This window comes from Mesoplodon bidens, assembly GCF_964165515.1.
Source record: "Mesoplodon bidens genome assembly, contig: HAP1_SCAFFOLD_92, whole genome shotgun sequence".
Classification (NCBI taxonomy): Eukaryota; Metazoa; Chordata; class Mammalia; order Artiodactyla; family Ziphiidae; genus Mesoplodon; species Mesoplodon bidens.
The window spans coordinates 1166997-1186939 of record NW_027672608.1 but is presented as its reverse complement, the minus strand read 5'-3'; the positions used below and the strand labels follow the sequence as shown (position 1 = coordinate 1186939).

Genomic DNA, 19943 nt, shown 5'->3' with positions numbered 1-19943 from the left:
ATAATTAAACACAAATTAAAATTATAGAAATTAACCTGCTATTTATTTCATTAAAACTCGCTTCATAGAATTATCTAATGTGAATTAATTCTCAATGACAAAACAGTATCATAAAAAATTTGCTCAAATGATGACATTATCAATCTCATCTACTTTTATGTTTGAAGTGTTATTAATTAAGAAATACATTTTGGATCTGGTATCATTAAAAACTTGTACTCTCTAAACAATATATGGAGGCTAATTAAATAAATATTTCCTTTTACTTTTGACCACATTTTCTCCCCTGCAGACATGGGCAGAGACAACCAGACTGGAGTCACAGAATTCATTCTCCTGGGACTCTCTGGGCAGTCAGAGCAGGAGGAGGTTCTCTTTGGGCTGTTCTTGTGGATGTACCTGGTCACCCTCATTGGGAACTTTCTCATTGTCTTGGCTATCAGCTGTGACAGTCATCTCCAAACACCCATGTCCTTATTCTTGGCCAACCTCTCCTGTGTCAACATCTGCTTTTCATCAGTCACAATCCTCAAAAAGCTGGTGAATCACATACTGTGAAGCAAGTCTTTCTCTTGCATGGTATGTACGACCCAGATTTACTTCTTCATCATTTTCATCAACAGAGATGGGTTCCTCCACTGTGTGATGGCCTATGATGATTATACTGCCATCTGTTGCCCACTCCACTACACCATGATCATGAGGCTCAAACTCTGTGTCCTTCTGGTGGCTGCATCTTGGGTCAGTACAAATCTGCATGCTCTCCTACAGACACTTCTCATGGTGCAACTCACATTTTGTTCCAACAATGCTGTGTATAACTTTTTCTGTGACCCTTATCCTATTCTAAAACTCTCTTGTTTGAATACCTTTATCAATGACCTGATGGTATTCACTGTGGGTGAACTGGTATTTATGACACCATTTGCATGTATCATCATTTTATATGATTACATCTTCTCTGATGTACTGAAGTTGCCATCTGCCCATGGAATAAGGAAAGCCCTGTCCACGTGTGGATCCCACCTCACTGTGGTCTCCCTGTTCTATGGGGCAATCCTGGGAGTCTATAAGCACCCTTCATCCTCGTACTCAGTGCAAGATGTGGTGACTATTGTCATCTTCACAGTGGTGACTCCTCTCATCAATCTCTTCATCTACAGCTTGAGAAATCATGACATGAAGGGAGCTTTAAGGAAACTAATTTCATATTCTATAATTTAAAACTTTTAGAACTGAGAGGACTCTTGGATAGCATACATTTTTTCATTTTACAAACCAAGAAACTGAGTCCCTATAGGTGTAAATTTAACCATGACTATTCCTGTAATTAATGATATGTGATCATGGTCATGCTTTTAAATATGAGGCTGATAGGTGCTCATAAGTCATAAAACCATTAGTTATGTATAAAAGGTGTGATTTTAAAACACTTATTTTACAGACAATAAAAATTCAGGAAAACACAGGATTGGGTCCAGCAACCCTATGAGACAGTGGCTACTATATGGTCTGAGAAATTCAGAAAACTTTAGAGTTGGCTCTCCTCAGTGTCACCTGTCCTCTATGGCCTCACATTAGGAGATGTTAAATTATCCCCAATTTACTGAGTCACAGAAAAGTTACCTTTTCCAGGGCTGTACAACAAGCAATTATTGGTTACATATGGTGCTGTTACTTTCAGGGTCTTTGGTCATTACCGAATTAGTTAACTTTTCCTCTGTCTTAGGCTCAATTCCTACCTTCTCCTCTCACAGCTCAGAACCTAGCCCTGCACTATTCTTCTTCCCCCACAACCAATCTAACTTTTTGGTGCTTTATTGCCTGGCATGGGTGTCAGGGATGGGTATCAGAGGGTGGCGAGCCTCAGACAGTAGCTAGAATTCCTCATATAAATCTCGGTATCCCTTCAAATTTAGATGGGCTAAGAGAAGCAGAGGTTCCCTTAATGCTAAACTGTCCAGAGTTCCTATAACACCTTAGGAACATGAAAACATGAATTAATTACAGGATTTGGATTAGAACCCAGAACTTCTGACTCCAAGTCCAGAGTTTGTTCCAATCCATGGGGATAGTTTCCAGGAGTCCTTGCCTCTTTTCCTACTCTACACGTGAGGGTTCCCACCTCGTCTTCCCTGGTGTCCAGGGAGCACTCACCTAAATCTCCAGTGGTCATTCTTCAGAAGCCTTCAATTCCTCATTGGACTTCTCTCCTTTCTCAATCTTCTCTACTCTCGTGAAAAATCAGTACTCATTGTCCTCACTATCACCTCCTTTCCCACTTGGTCCCAACACTGACCAGCTCTTACCATGAGCACAGCAACAGGCTTATCGTGGTTCTGACTGCCTCCTGCTTCCCCCTACACATATCTGTCCTGCACACAGGATCAGTTTAATCCTCCTAAAACATTGATGACATCCTGTCAGCCACTCCTTATAGAAATATTGAAGAGGCCAGGATAAATCCAAGTATTACCTTCAAATACAAGCCCAAGATGACTCGGCCCCGAGCCATACTTACAACTTTGTTTGTCATCAACTCACATAATTATATGTTCCATGACTTTCTCCTAATTCTCTTCCTCTTTCTTTCATTTGTCTGCTGAAAAACTCCCTTGATTTTTTTTTTTTGTGGTACACGGACCGCTCACAGTTGTGGCCTCTCCCATTGTGGAGCACAGGCTCTGGACGTGCAGGCTCAGTGGCCATGGCTCACGGGCCCAGCCGCTCTGCGGCATATGGGATCCTCCCGTACCCGGGCACGAACCCGTATCCTCTGCATCGGCAGGTGGACTCCCAAACACTGCGCCACCAGGAAAGCCCTCCCTTGATTTTTAAAGACTCTAATAATTGTGCATTCCCCTTAACTCCTTTACTAATTACATCTCACAGACATGTACTGAGCACACAACACAGTTCTTCTTGGTTGTAGTAAATGAACTCCCAAATGTATTGTTGGTGCCAGTGGGAACCTGACTACATGTGACAAAATCAATGTAGTGTTCTGAACTGTTAAGTTTTATTTTAGAAGTAGTTTAGTGCAAATGTTTGAGATATAATAACATGGATAATGTTGGTGTTTAAGGTTACATGACTCATTTTTGTCTCATCATATTCTTCCTTGCATTACCCATATCTGCATACATGTCTCCTCTGGTTATTACATTACATATTCACTTTGATAAAATACCATAGATTATGCATGGGCACATCCCATACAATGCTCAGTAGAGTTTTTGTTCATCCCAAATAATCATGAATTGAAAAATCACTGATGATGTGGTAGGCAAGTCTAAAGGTAACCTGGGAAGTGAACATTCCTAGACACACAAAAAATCAGAAGGGTAAAAATTTAAATCTAGGGAACTAAAGTACTGAGAAGGTTACTCCAGAACACAGAAAGGTTTCACTGCATACTGGGACCCAAAGAAGCAGCAGGGTTGAATGAAAAGGGCCATGTTTGGGATATAGTTTTATTGCTCATCCATCTCTCCCTCAACTGTCAGTCAGAAGTTGGCTGTGAGAAGGAGCATGAGGATAGAGAGAAATCAGTGAACTTACAATAGGGTACAAAGTCAAAGGGAAAATCACTCTCTATCTACATGGTCCCCACTCATTCATCTCAAGGGAGAAATCATCATTCACCAGACAGAAGATCCTGTCTGAAGGGGAAAAGAAATCTCAGCAGTGTGGTGTTAGCAGAAAGAGGAAAGGCCTCTGTCTTGCTCAGACTGGCTGTGGTGTGAGGTTATATGCTGTTTAATTCTACCAGAGCCTCAACTCTTTAAACCTCCTACTTCTGAGGACCACCTTCAACTCCATCTTCACTGGCTCCTTGCATTACTTCAACCACTTAAGGGGAATGAAGGGGAAATAAGAAAAGGGGTTTACTCTAAGGTCCAGGTAGAATCAGCCTCTGTTGTGGTTTCCTGCATGTGAGAGTCACACATGACATGAAGTGGTCATAAATTAAAGCTCAGCCTCATGCAGGGCTTCGAGGGACCTCTGCCCATAGAAGCAAAGCAGTGCCAGGCTGGCAGAGTCCGCCCTGGGAGCAACCAGGAAATCAGGATTGTGTCTGGGAGTTCACCCTCCAGAGCCTGAGTTAGCGGATGCCAGGCCTCTGCCAGGAGCCTCTTCTCTGCAGCTGGGACTCCCTAAAGGCACCACCCCCACTTCCCCACAGGCAACTTCCATCTAGCACTAGTTAGCCAACAGGAACAGCTCTTTGTGAGCCAATTAAAACCATTTGGACACAAACCACCTAGAGGGGTGGGATAGGGTGGGTGGGAGGGAGGGAGATTAAAGAGGGAAGAGATATGGGATCATATGTATATGTATAACTGATTCACTTTGTTATAATGCAGAAACTAACACACTATTGTAAAGGAGTTATACTCCAATAAAGATGTTTAAAAAAACAACAAAAACAAACAAACAAAAAACATATGGAGGGAAAAGTTTGGCTTCACCTCAATGATGTTGGAATAAAGGCTCATCCTTCTTCCTGGCACATTTCCCCAGATACTGTTCTCCCTGGAGGGAGCAAGGATTGTTCCATGTCACGGCCATTGGAGGTCTTTTCAAGTTTCATGGAATCATTTTCCTCTAACTTGTCCTTCAAGTGTCTGTTCCAAGGCCAGGGTTTCCATCAGAGTCCAGCACCATCTCTCATGAGCTGAAGAAGCCCTTCCTGCTATTCCCTGGATATTGTAGCCTAGTAGATATTCTTAGTGTTCTGCCTGTAATATCTTGTCTCCTTGTGCTTGAGGGCAGAAAGCTAGGCTTTATATGAACTTTATCTATCACATTGTCAATTGGCCTTCAAGTAGATGACTTTGTTCTCGGCATTGACCTTTTGTCACTTGAATATTGAAAGCTGGCTATGTCTAACTTACGAACTCTGATTCCAAATGAATCTGGTTTTCTAGATTAACTTTTCATTTGTGAGCCACACAGAGGTACCCAGTGTATTGCCAAGCCCACCGTCAAAACAGGCCAACTTTTATTCATTCTAAACTTCAGGCATATCCTGTTGCTCATCAAAAACTACTGGTTCAGGTTCATCATGATTTCTAAATGTGAGATACAACTGATATAAAGGCACAAACTTGCCCCTGTATTGTGGATGGATATATTTGCCAAGAAGGATGTGAGGTTATCTTTGTTGCATGAAAGTAGCTGCAGATGTCCCTTAAGAATTCAGACTTGATGATGCAGATCAAATCCCACAATACAAAGCCATGATTACAACACAAACTCCCTATAGAACCTAAAAAGACCAAAGAACTGCCTAGTGATCCAGTTGTCTCAAGAAATTTCTATCGTAAACAAATTCAGCTTATATCCTTAAAAATTGTCATAATGAAGCCAAAAGTAGTCTCAAGAAATCATATCTAATATAATATTTTGGTAAAGAAGTTATTCAAAGCCAAATAGGTAAATAAATTACTCTGACTTTACTACATGAAGTGGGGAGGAGAGGATCAGGAAGGAGGGAACAGGGACATGGTATAATACTGATGACATTTATATGGTCAGGCCACTCAGGATAGGGGTTCTCTTCCTCTCTGAACATCCCCTGCTCAACCACTGCCTGCTTCCCCTATACCCTACTCACACGACTGAACTTCCTACATGCTTGCCCCAGGCCCAGGCTACTGATTGTCCTTATCAAAGGGGTAGTATGGGTCCTGGTAACTAATGCGCCAAACTGATGTAATTCCCTCTATAACTGGCAATCTACACCCCCTACCATCCATTAAGCCACTGATGTCTCTGTTGCTGACTCCAGGCTTCTTCTTTGGTCTTAAACTGGGCAAATGTAGGCCTTATAGGCCTGCTGGGTGCAGCCCAACAGTTGGCAGAGCCAGCCAGGAGAACAAGGAAACTCCAGTGAGCACTGAGATGTTGGGAAATACAGGATGGGGAATGGAATGTTGCAGGGGTTGTCCACTAGCTTGTGGGGCCTGAAGGTTGTGGGTTTTATCCCGGGGTGGCCGGCCATTCACACGTGGGGTCCAAAAGTTGAGGGGGTAATCCTGAAAGTTGCAGGGGTAGTACTGCAGTGGATGTCTACTAGTATGTGGGACCCTGTAGTGGCTGTGCATGATGAATGGGGGCTGCCAAGAGATCTGGAGAACAATGGCCCCTCATGGCTCTGCTATTGTATCAAAGTGAGCCTTCTGTAATTGGTTAAGCTAGCTCTCTGGAAGGAATTGGTATTTCTCTTCCTGTACCTTTGAGATGTATGCGATCTGCCTGGGTTCTCAGGAACTTTAATCTAATCATATGTGATCTCTAAGAGTACACGAACAAAAAGGAGCAAGGTTTTTAAAAATCTTTATTGGAATAATTATGCTTTGGGAATGTCTATCTAAAATAGTCTCTCAAGATTTTTGTAACTTGAAACTAAACTAAGTTACATGAAGAGAATTCATTGACTAAGTCATTTCAAAAAAGGTAAAATAATGGAACATTAATTCCTGGGCAGGTCTAAGTTTAACTACTTTTGCCGGCTTAGGAGAATAAGACTAAAGCATTAAGCTTTCCAACCAGGAAATGCACAATTGTTTCTTGGTTTTTGCGAGAGATTAAGGTTTTTTAGGGTTAAGATTATAATCAGTCATAATTCTAGTTACTATAACCAAGATGCTTTATCGCATACATTGTGATAATATGTTTAACTGTGACTTTTTAAGTCTTTTGTCTTTTGTAGACAGTTATTGTTGTACTCTGATGCTTTTGCAAAAGTGCTTCATCTTCCAGATTCATAGGAATGACCTTTTGACAATAACAGGTCTCTGATAAATTTCAGATTACAGTTCAGAACTGGGTAAGAACTTAAATAATCCTAAAGGAAAACCTGATGTCTTCTTAAAAAGTTAATGGAAGGATTGGTTACTGAGTGAACTGGTGAATATGGTCATAATATTTATGGGTTTTGTCTGGAAAGTTTTGATCTGTGTTTTCCAGATAGAGGGATGCCCTTCCCCTCAAGTTAGTTGTGACTTACAGCAATTGGGTAAACTACTTCTGAGGGTAGAATTGAAACATTTTTCTTTTCTCTCTGCCCAGTCCCTCCAAAAACTGGGACTCTTGGTTTCTGAGCAGCCTTATCAGGTGAATGGGAAAGACTGTCTCCTGGCATGTGCAGGAATCTTGATATTTGGGATACCTCTAGAAGACAGAAATCCACTGAGGTGGAGGCTTATGGCAGTGTTTTGTCATGGTGTTCCTGGCCTTGAGAGGCCTTTGGGGAATTCAGTCTGAGACTTCTGAGGACTTATATCTCAGCCAGTTTGAAGGAGCTGATATGATCAATTACACACAAACTAGTTTTGATTTGCTGTGTTTGGTGGAGATGAGGGTTATTTCAGAGAGAAAAAAGACTATATTTTAGGGGATGTTAAATTCTAGTTCTGTTAGGTAAGGTCTGTATTTATGACAGTTATTGTGTCTGATGTTATTGCCCTGATGTTCTGAATGGAAAGAAAATTATCTAGCGAAATTTTCACAGATTATGACTACTCATGAAATGTGACACTGCTTGCTTTAAGTCTGCTGCTAATAGCACATGTGCAATGCTTGTGTGACAATTGAGTGTAAGTGAAAAAACGTATAGCATATATAGTGTTTCCTCATTAACATATCTCTGAGCCTGTTCCTGAGATCAGCTTAGTTTTCCTCCAATGTGAATGAATAGGTGAATATAAAGGAGACCTAACAGCGAGGGACATGATCTGAACCTGAGGTAGGAGCCAGCACCCCAGCATTGAGGGATGGATATTTTGAGCATCATTGCTTTCTATCAAGATTTGCAATCAAAAGGGGAAATGATGGAAAATATGCACATATTCAGGCATGGGGGAAGTCAGAGGGCTTATGCATGTTTTAACTTAAATTTTACCAGCCATTTATGATAAAAATCCTGCAGAAAGTAGGCATAGAGGGAACTTTCCTCAACATAATAAAGGCCATATATAACAAACCCACAGCCAACATCGTCCTCAATGGTGAAAAACTGAAACCATTTCCCTAAGATTAGGAACAAGACAAGGTTGCCCACTCTCACCACTCTTATTCAACATAGTTTTGGAAGTTTTAGCCACAGCAATCAGAGAAGAAAACGAAATAAAAGGAATCCAAATCAGAAAAGAAGAAGTAAAGCTGTCACTGTTTGCAGATGATAATGTACTCTACATAGAGAATCCTAAAGATGCTACCAGAAAACTACTAGAGCTAAACAATGAATTTGCTAAAGTAGCAGGATACAAAATTAATGCACAGAAATCTCTGGCATTCCTATACACTAATGATGAAAAATCTGAAAGTGAAATTAAGAAAACACTCTCATTTACCATTGCAACAAAAAGAAAAAAATATCTAGGAATAAACATACCTAAGGAGACAAAAGACCTGTATGCAGAAAATTATAAGACACTGATGAAAGAAATTAAAGTTGAAACAAATAGATGGAGAGATATACCCATGTTCTTGGATTGGAAGAACCAAAATTGTGAAAATGACTCTTCCACCCAAAGCAATCTACAGATTCAATGCAATCCCTATCAAACTACCACTGGCATTTTTCACAGAACTAGAATAAAAAAATTCACAATTTGTATGGAAACACAAAAGACCCCGAATAGCCAAAGCAATCTTAAGAATGAAAAACGGAGCAGGAGGAATCAGCTTCCCTGACTTCAGACTATACAACAAAGCTACAGTAATCAAGACAGCATGGTACTGGTACAAAACAGAAATATAGATCAATGGAACAGGATACAAAGACCAGAGATAAACTCACACACATATGGTCAACTTATCTTTGATAAAGGAGGCAGGAATGTACAGTGGAGAAAGGACAGCCTCTTCAATAATTGGTGCTGGGGAAACGGGACAGGTACATGTAAAAGTATGCGATTAGAACACTCCCTAACACCATACACAAAAATAAGCTCAAAATGGATTAAAGATCTAAATGTAAGGCCAGAAACTATGAAACTCTTAGAGGAAAACATAGGCAGAACACTCTATGACATAAATCACAGCAAGATCCTTTTGGACCCACCTCCTATAGAAATGGATATAAAAACAAAAATAAACAAATGGGACCTAATGAAACTTAAAAACTTTGCACAGCAAAGGAAACCATAAATAAGGCAACTCTCAGAATGGGAGAAAATATTTGCAAATGAAGCAACTTTTTCAGTTGGATTAATCTCCAAAATTTACAAGCAGCTCATGCAGCTCAATAAACAAAATGCAAACAACCAAATCCAAAAATGGGCAGAAGACCTGAATCGACATTTCTCCAAAGACATACAGATTGCCAACAAACACATGAAAGAATGCTCAACATCATTAATCATTAGATATATGCAAATCAAAACTACAATGAGGTATCATCTCAATCTGGTCAGAATGGCCATCATCAAAAAGTCTAGAAACAATAAATGCTGGAGAGGGTGTGGAGAAAAGGGAACACTCTTGCACTGCTTGTGGGAATATAAATTGATACAGCCACTATGGAGAACTGTATGCAGCTTCCTTAAAAAACTACAAATAGAACTACCATATGACCCAGCAATCCCACTACTGGACATATACCCTGAGAAAACCGTAATTCAAAAAGAGTCATGTACCAAAATGTTCATTGTAGCTCTATTTACAATAGCCCGGAGATGGAAACAACCTAAGTGTCCATCATCAGATGAATAGATAAAGAAGATGTGGTACATATATACAATGGAATATTACTCAGCCATAAAAAGAAATGAAATTGACTTATTTGTAGTGAGGTGCATGGATCTAGAGTCTGTCATACAGAGTGAAGTAAGTCAGAAAAAGAAAGACAAATACCGTATGCTAACACATATATATGGAATCTAAGAAAAAAATGTCATGAAGAACGTAGGGGTAAGATGGGAATAATGACACAGACCTACTAGAGAATGGACTTGAGGATATGGGGAGTGGGAAGGGTAAGCTGTGACAAAGTGAGAGAGTGGCATGGACATATATACACTACCAAATGTAAAATAGATAGTGGGAAGCAGCCTTATAGCACAAGGAAGTCAGCTCGGTGGTCTGTGACCACCTAGAGCGGTCGGATAGGGAGGGTGGGAGGGAGGGAGATGCAAGAGGGAAGAGATATGGGAACATATGTATATGTATAACTGATTCTTTTCGTTATAAAGCAGAAACTAACACACTATTGTAAAGCAATTATAATCCAATAAAGATGTAAAAAAAAACAACTAAACATAGAATTATGATATGACCCAGCAATCCCACTACTGGGCACATACCCTGAGAAAACCATATTCAAAAAGACACATGCACCACACCCCAATGTTCACTGTAGCACTATTTACAATAGCCAGGTCATGGAAGCCACCTAAATGCCCATTGGCAGATGAATGGATAAAGAACATGTGGTACATATATACAATGGAATATTACTCAGCCATAAAAAGGAAGGTAATTGGGTCATTTGTTGAGACATGGATGAATCTAGAGACTGTCATACAGAGTGAAGTAAGTCAGAAAGAGAAAAACAAATATCGCATATTAACGCATGTATGTGGAACCTAGAAAAATGATACAGATGGACTGGTTTGCAGGGCAGAAATTGAGACACATGTGGAGAACAGATGTATGGACACTAGGGGAGGAAAGTGGCAGTGGGCAGGGTTGAGGTGACGAATTGGGAGATTGGGATTGACATGTATACACTGATGTGTATGAAATGGATGACTAATAAGAACCTGCAGTATATAAAAAAAATAGTGAGGGAAGCTGTGTATGTGGATAAGGTAGGAGGTATATGGGAGCTCTCCGTACCTTCTGCTCAGTTTTCCTGTGAAGCTAACACTGATCTAAAAAAGTAAAGTCTACTAAAAATGTTGGTAAAACTGGTTTGGGAGAGAAGATAAAACATCCAATTTAAAACATACTAAGTTTGAGATGCCTAAAAGAGACACTTGCTGTGAGGGTGAAAGAGATACTGTTAACTCTGTCAAATAACACTGTTTGGTGTGTTAAATACTGTCATACTATTATTTGGTAGAAAATTTCCTATAAAAATTCTATGGATACTAAAATGTTATTTTGATCAAAAAAATCACCTAATTATTTAATAAATAAATTGGTTGTTAATGGCCCATTTTACAATATAAGTCCTGGTGACCAGGTATATACTAACCTGTCTTCTTTTCTGTATTAAAAAGCTAACAAGCACATTATTGTACTATAGTTTTGGAAGATGTTGCCACTGGGGAAATGGTAAAGTATACACAGGAGCCCTGTGTGTTATTTCTGACAACTGCATGTCAATCAGTAATGATCTCAAAATACAGTTTAATGAAAAAAAAAATAACCAAAGAACAAGGGGATGGGTGATAGGTAATAAGATAAGGAAATCCTTTCTCTTTCTCTGTGAAAGAATTTGACCTTGGAATAGCATTTTAGCTCTGTTCCCCTGGTAACCACCCAAGAAAGTATGTCAACTGTGTTTCTGAACAATCTTATTTATGTTTCTGACTGCCTTGGTAACATGCTCAAAAGATTCATCAGCTGCATGATGAGGCAACATTGCTTAAGATAAAACTGACTCCTGATTGGTAAAGTGTATTTACACTGGGCAAGTCCCTTGCAGGAACCTTGGAAACTCAGCTGTTCTCATAGGCTGTTACAAGATACATTAGATCTGATAGGGCCTAGGGCTTCAAAGCCATCATGAGTCTTGCTTCCTTGTACCTGAGCTATCATTTGAAACATCTGAGGAGACAGCTGCTGAATAGTTGTATGCACCTCTGGAAAGACCACTCCCACTGAAGGGAAATATCTGACAAAGACCAGCTGGCACACTGCACTCCTTGTATCTATTCAAAACATAAATGAAACAATAAAATGGTGTGAAGCCAGCTGAAATTATGGCTGCTGGGCCAGAAGATACTTCTGGATACTTGGAGGATGTGGAGGATAATGGCCCCAAAGTTACACCTATCTAATCTTAGCTATATATTCTTGGATAGAAGGTATAAGATCTAAATTTTTCTGTATGTTAAGATGCATGGGTACGTTTATTAATCATAATTTTTTACCTTTACCTCTTGGGACAGAAAATGCTCACTTCAACTTAAAGACTATTCTCAGATTTGTCCTTCTGTGTGGGCCATTGTTACCTGGTGTCTGGAGGCCTTGAGAACACACAGAATCACATGCCTTATGAGCATAGTGCTTTAGACACAGGAGGAAATCTGTAAGGGGTATCTTGAAATCTTTACAAAATATATTCTATGCTAGCAAGAGATTAATATGCCACAATTTGCTAAGTCACATTTCTTGGGCTGATGTATTGCTGAGCCAAGAAATGAAAGAAAGTATTAATGTAATGTCATAAATAATGTGAATGAGAATAGAATAAGTGTGGATTACTTGTTAGAACTGGATCAATTTTAAATGTTTCAAAATATGTGCTCCTTAAACCTAGCCAATGATTTTAGCCCTATAGCACAAGATTAGATTTGGGTTTCAATGTTATTAATTGGTATAGGTATAATGATATGCAGTACTGATTACCATGCATGTTGTTATGTATTAGACAATTCATTAATTAAACCTCTTATAGGAAAAATTTTAAAGATGATGTAAGGATTCGAACCATGGGGATGACGTGCAGTGTGACCCCTGAAGTCTACTGGTGGTAGAGCAAGCAGTGTGCTTCCAAGTGGGGTCATCTGAAGACACAAAGCTGTGCCACAGCTCTGGTACACAGCTGAGCAACGATGAACATAGCATATAGCGAGAATGTAGAGTCTGTGCTCAGGATAAATTTTTTTTTAAATTAATTTATTTTATTTTATTTATTTTTGGCTGTGCTGGGTCTTCGTTGCTGTGTTCAGGCTTTCTCTAGTTGCAGCGACTGGGGGCTACTCTTCGTGGCAGTGCACTGGCTTCTCATTGTGGTGGTTTCTCTCGTTGTGGAGAACAGGCTCTAGGCATGCGGGCTTCAGTAGTTGTGGCTTGTGGGCTCTAGAGTGCAGGCTCAGTAGTTGTGGCGCACAGATTTAGTTGCTCCGTGGCCTGTGGGATCTTCCCGGACCAGGGCTGGAACCCGTGTCCCTTGCATTGGCAGGCGGATTCTTAACTACTGTGTTACCAGGGAAGCCCAGGATAAAAGTTCTTAACAGCATGAAACAACTGAACTGAGTTTTATATCGTTTTTTTTTTTTTTTTTTTTTTGTGGTATGTGGGCCTCTCACTGTTGTGGCCTCTCCCATTGCGGACCACAGGCTCCGGACGTGTAGGCTCAGCGGCCATGGCTCACGGGCCCAGCCGCTCCACGGCATGTGGACCAGGGCACGAACCTGTGTCCCCTGCATCGGCAGGCGGACTCTCAACTACTGTGCCACAAGGGAAGCCCTTATATCAGTTTTGATATGAATTTTATCAATCTGAGTTTGATGAAATTCAGCCAGTCCTTTCAGAGGCATTCCCTACCTACAGAACCATTGTTTGATACACCTAAATTCACCAAGGAATGTTTAGGAGCAGTTACTGTGACCAAAAGGCTAAGGGATAGTTTAAAGCATCTAGAGGTTTAGTAAAATTTAATTTATGTTTGGGAGAATAAGAAAAATAGCTCTGATGGAGGACATCCCACATCACTGCAATTCCTGACTCCCTTCAGATCTGCTTGTGTCCTTTGGTACCAAGTAAATCATATTTCACAGAGACCTTGAAAACTGTGATAGTGACTTGAAAGAGACTTGAGCTGATACTTCACAAAAGAACATATACAAGTGGCCCATGAGCACCTGAAAAGGGTCTCAAAATCATTAGTCTTCTGGGAAATACGAATTGAAAGTACAATGAGATGCCATTATGCACTCAGTAAAAGGCTAAAAGGAAAGTGATGACAGTGCCAAGTGTTAGTGAACATGTGGGAACTCTCCTGCATTGCTCCTGGGAGTGTAAAATGAGAAAACCACTTTGGAAAGCTAGTTAATAGTTTGTTATAAAGTTAAACGTCACCTACTGTTATGGACTGAATGTTTGTGTTCCTCCCAAAATGCATATGTTGAAGTCCTAACCCCCAGTGGATGGTATTTGAAAATGAGGCTTTTGGGAAGTAATCAGGGCTAGTTGAGGTCACGAGGGTGGGGCCCTCATGATGGGATTAGGGCCCTTATAAGAAGAGATACTAGGGAGCTTGCTCTCTCTCTCTTTCCTGCACTCACAAAGAGATCATGTGAGCACACAGCAAGATGGCAGCTGCCTACAAGCCAAGAGAAGAGGCCTCAGAATAAATCCTACCTTGCTGGTGCCTTAACCTTACACTTCTCAGATCAGACTTCCCAGGTCTTTTTAGCCTCAAGAACAGTGAGAAATAAATTTCTGTTGTTTAAACCACCCAGTCTGTGTATTTTGTTATGGCAGCCCAAGCAGAGTAATACACCTACCCCACAACCAGTTGTTCTAGCCTTAGGTATTTACTCAAGAGAAATAAATCGATGCCCACCAAAAGACTTGTGCACCAGTGTTCATGGCAGCTTTATTCATAATAACTTAGAAACAATCCAAATGTGCATCAACAGGTGAATGCATAAATACTGTTGTACATTTGTGCAATGAAATACTACACAGTGGGACTTCCCTGGTGGTCTAGTGGTTAAGAATCCACCTTACAATGTGGGAGATGTGGGTTTGATCCCTGGATGGAGAACTAAGATTCCACATTCAGCAGGGCAACTAAGCCCGTGCAGTGCAACTACTGAGCCTGCATGCCACAACTAAGAGAGCCTGCACACAGCAACTAGAGAGGAGCCCACATACCACAATGAAGAGCCCACATGCCACAACTAAGACCCGATGAAGCAAAAAATAAAATTAATGAAATAAATATTTTTAAAAGAATGTAAATTCTATTGATATTGGGTATTTTTTTAAAAAGAAAAAATACTACACAGTAATGAAAAGAAGTATCGATACACAGACCATAATAAATTAATCTCATAAATAATATGTTGAGGGAGAGAAGTGAGACACAAAAAAGTACATACTATAAGATTCCATTTATATGAAGTTTTAGAACTGGCAAAACTAATATACAGCAAAAAATATCAGAAGAATGGTTGCTTCTGGGTGGGTGGTTTTGAGTGGGAAGTAGTTTGAGGGAACTTTCTGGAATAATGAGAATGTTCCATGTTTTATTTGGGGTCAAACAAATTTATCAAATTTGACGAAAATGTACACTTACAAATCTGCATTTAAAAAAGAGAATAAATGAAAAGACAAGAAGCTTCATTAACATGACTGTTTCAAGTTGTTGTTTTGGCCAGTTTGTGATATTGTGATTTATAATAAGAAATATATATATGATCTTCAACCAGTTTCTGGCACAGAGCTCCCAAAACCCTTGGGATTTCCTAAGTGGTAAGAGAGATAAATGTGTCTTTTGATATTCATAACAAGCTCTTGTCAACCACACCAGACCTTATGTTAATGAACTAATTTTTGGAAAACACCTAAAGATGGGGGCAGGTTGCCAGGGAACAACCCATGTTATTAGAGGGTTGAAGTAGCCCCATCCCTGCTCCCCAATATCAAGGGAGGGAAGAGGGGCTGGAGAGCTGGAGATTGAGTTCAATCATCAATGACCAATGAGTTCATCAATCATGCCTATGTAATGAAGCCTCTATAAAATCTCAAAATGGCTGGGGTTCAGAGCGTCCAGGTTGGTGAACTTGTGGAGGTGCTGGGAGAGAGGTGCTGAGAGAGAGCAAGAAAACTCTGCATCCTTTCCCCATACCTTGTCCTATGCCTCTCTTCCATTGGGCTGTTTCTGTATTATATCCTTTTATAGTAAACTGGTGACTTGGTAAGCAAAATATTTTCCTGAATTCTGTGAGCAGCTGTAGAAAATTAATCAAACTTGAGGAGGGGGGTGCATAAACCCCTGATTTATAGCCAGGTCAGAGTCACAGGTAACAACCTGAACTTGAGATTGGTGTCTGAAGTGGGGGTGGAATTTGGGGTGGTGGACAATCTTGTAGGACTGAAGCCTTAACTTGTGGCATCTGATATCATCTCCAGGTAGCCTGTGTCACAATTGAGTTAACAGCTTGGTGGTGTTAGAAAAAATACAGGTTGGACATTTAATGCACCCTCCTGTGGATGAATATGGAGCAGAGCTGAAGACAAAGTTGACGTCAGTGAGTAAGCCCAGTAAGTTTCTCTGGTTGGTATCCATTTTGAAATACTTTTCACATCATCTCTTGCAGAACGGTGCTTGCTTTAAAAAAAAAGGTGTGTGTGTGTGTGTGTGGTGTGTGTGTGTGGCATTTTAATCATTCAATATTTTCTTTACCAGCGCCTTAATTGCATTGTTCTCACCATACACTCTTTCTTGAAAGCAGTACATTATTTGACAGTTTGTTGACTAGATGAGAAGGGACAGTGAAACTACCACGACTCTCCAATTGTAGAAGTATCTGGTCTCAGAGACTGCTAAGGGCCTATATACCCCATTTCTAACAGAAATGTGACTAACGACAGGGAAGCCCCATGTGTGGGGTCTTTCATTAATCAGAAAAGAAGTCTTCCTAGAAAAGATTTGTTTCAGTAGTCCTAGACTGTGGTACTCCAGAGAGTTTGACACCATTGGACACTGAACCATTTTAAGAGTCCGCTGGTGAGTGGGAAGAGGGTTATTTGAAGGGAATGAAAATAGGAGAGAACCTTCCTTGCTCAAGAGAACACAAATGGAAATTGTGGCCTAGACATTCATTCCCTTACAACTATCAGTAACTGTGCACTCTTGGGAAAGTCTTAATTAACCACAGGTACCTGCAAACTCTAGAAAAACTCATGAAAAGGTACATCAGCATGTACAGAGTATGTACAGCAGCATTTTTTTTCCAAGAAATTTTATTGTGGTAAAATACACATAAAATTTACCATCTTAACCATTTTCAAATGTACAGTTCAGTGGTATTAAATATATCCACAGTCTTGTGCAACCATCACCACCATCTATCTCCAGAACTCTTCATCTTGTAAATCTAAAACTCTGTACCAATTAAACAATAACTCCCCACAGCACCTCCCCCCAGTCCCAGGCAACCACCATTCTGCTTTCTGTTTCCATGATTCTGACTATTCAAATAACCTCATATAAGTAGAATAATAGAGTATTTGTCTTTCTGTGACTGGTTTATTACAGCAGCATGTTTTTTAAAGCTACTATTACTCTTACTTGAAAATGAAAAACAAACAAATAAATCTTGAGATAGTCTATCATGAGTCATTTGGTTAACGAGAGAGAAAGGATTTTGTTTAACCTTGTTTTCTGTTTCATGTTTCTTGTTCTGCTTCTCTTCTCTGGCCTTCTCGTATGTTACTTAAACATTTTTTAGACTTCCCCCTTGATTTATATAGTCTTCTTCAGTATATCATTTTGTATAATTTTTTAGTGGTTGCTCTAGGCATACACACATAACTTAGCAAAGTACAGAAAGCTTAATTCCACTGAGGTCCCTCTGTCTCCCCACTTTTTAAAATATAATTGTCTTACGTCTTTCCTCTGTATACATTGGGCACCAATCGTGCTATCATTTTACTTCAACCATCACTTCTGTTTTAAGAAACTCATAGTTAGGAGAGTCTGTTTTAGTTATCCCTATTTTTACCCCTTCTGATGTCCTTTTTTTTCTCTCTCTACAGTTCCAAGCCTTCTTCTGTTATCATTTACTTTGTTTAGAATACTTCCTTTAGTTATTCTTTAAGGGTAGTTCTGCTAGCAATGAATACTCTTGGTTATCCTTTGTCTGAGAATGTCTTTATTTCCCTTTTACTCCTGAATTGTATTTTCACCAGATATAGAATTCATGGCTGACAGTTCCTTTTCTTTCCATTTGAGAAAAACATGCTGCTTCCTTTGGCTTCCACAGTTCAGATGAGTGGGGGGTGGTTTCCCACTGGTGTTTGGTTACAGTAAGGTGGGTATTACCAAAAAAGTTCTCTGTGTTAGGCCACCATTTTCCCCAGTTTCAACTAAGGCAAATAGGCTTTTCTTAGAGTTTTGTTTTTTTCTTGTCTGGGTCTGTTGTTGGTTCTGGCTTGTAAGCTTCTGCAACACCCTAGCTGAGACATACAGGAGGTGATAAGGAAAACAAGGGAATTTACCACATGTCCTTCCCTGGCTCTAAAGTTCTCAGTTTGCCTTCTTCCTTCCACATTTCAGTCTTCCTGTGCTTGTTTGTTGTGTTATGTCCATGGATATTTAATTGTAAAAGGGATGACATGGGAGGAATGGGGCTACTCCATTTTGGGTCAAACCCCAGGTATGGAGTTTTCCTCAACATTTTATTATGAAAATTTTCCAACACAAAGTAAAGTTGAAAGAATTTTACAGTGAACACCCATATAGCATCACCTAGATTCTACTAATAACATATTACTAAATTTGTTTTATCACGGTTCCTAAAAGATAAAACTTGGAAACAACACAAATGTCCGTTGACAGTATAATAAGTAAAGCTACCTGCAATAATGGGGATAAATCTGACAAAATGTTTGGAGAACAAAGCACACAAAAAATATGACTATATGACTCTATTTTATAAAGTTAAAAACAAGTAAAACTATTATGTAAGGATGTATGAGTGGGTAGTAAAACCATAAAGAAAAGCACAAAAAGGTCTATCTCAAAAGTCATGATAGTATCTGATTAGTGATTAGGAAGAAGGCACTGAGTGTTAGTAGGGGGCTACCTCTCAAGTTGGATAGATGTTTACAGGGGTGATCTCTTTATAATCATGTGTTACACTGGATTATATGTTCTAATTGGCTTTCTGTATGTATATTTCACATTTTTTAATGTATGAGAAATATGACTCTATTTTTGTTTCATACTCACAAATGTGTATATGCACATACAACAGCATATATAAATAGCATATAAACATGTAACCAATGTTTCTGATGGATTTATTTCTTTATTACATGTTTCTTCATTCCATATACTGTGTGTAAATTTTTTTAACAATGAATGCATTATTTTCATAGATAGGATAAACAACAAAGCACTTTTCTCTTTAAAAAATTGTGCATATACAGTATTTCAAAATGATACCAAAAGTTTTAACATTTCAATAGGAAATGGGCAAAGTACATATACAGGCAATTAATATATCTGCATGGTTCAATAAATATGATATTATATTTAATTACAAATTAAATATAAAAATTTTGCTCTATTAAATAAAAAAAGAGCATTTTTTAAATCGTTAAAAAGAAAAAACCCAGAGTGGGCATGGGTGTCAGAAACTGCTTATGGAAATATAAATTGTAAAATCTTCCTGGAAGGCAACTAGGCAATGTACTTAGAATTCTACCAGTCCTTGATCCAGCAATTCAACTTCAGGGAATTTAAACTAAAAAGTAATTTTCGAGCTTCCCTGGTGGCACAGTGGTTGAGAGTCCGCCTGCTGATGCAGGGGATACGGGTTCATGCCCCGGTCTGGGAAGATCCCACATGCCGCAGAGTGGCTAGGCCCGTGAGCCATGGCCACTGAGCCTGCGCGTCCGGAGCCTGTGCTCCGCAACGGGAGAGGCCACAATAGTGAGAGGACCGTTTACCACAAAAAAAAAAAGAAACGAATTTTCGAGCTTCCCTGGTGGAGCAGTGGTTGAGAATCTGCTTGCCAACGCAGGGGACACGGGTTCGAGCCCTGGTCTGGGAGGATCCCACATGCCACGGAGCGACGGGGACCTTGAGCCACAACTACTGAGCCTGTGCGTCTGGAGCCTGTGCTCTGCAACAAGAGAGGCCGAGATAGTGAGAGGCCCGCACACCACAATGAAGAGTGGTCCCCGCTCACCGCAAGTAGAGAAAGCCCTCGTACAGAAACAAAGACCCAACACAGCCAAAA

General features: G+C 39.9%; 1 protein-coding gene and 1 pseudogene across 2 annotated transcripts in view; both read left to right on the top strand.

Annotated features, from left to right (window-relative positions):
- Positions 1 to 19943, top strand: part of LOC308609906 (dual specificity protein kinase CLK4-like) — a 287013-nt gene that overhangs the window by 158717 nt on the left and 108353 nt on the right. The gene's annotated exons all lie outside the window — the stretch shown is intronic.
- On the top strand, positions 295 to 1224 carry LOC308609918 (olfactory receptor 1f45-like; annotated as a pseudogene). Its single transcript has one exon. The product of its transcript is annotated as an olfactory receptor 1f45-like (transcript).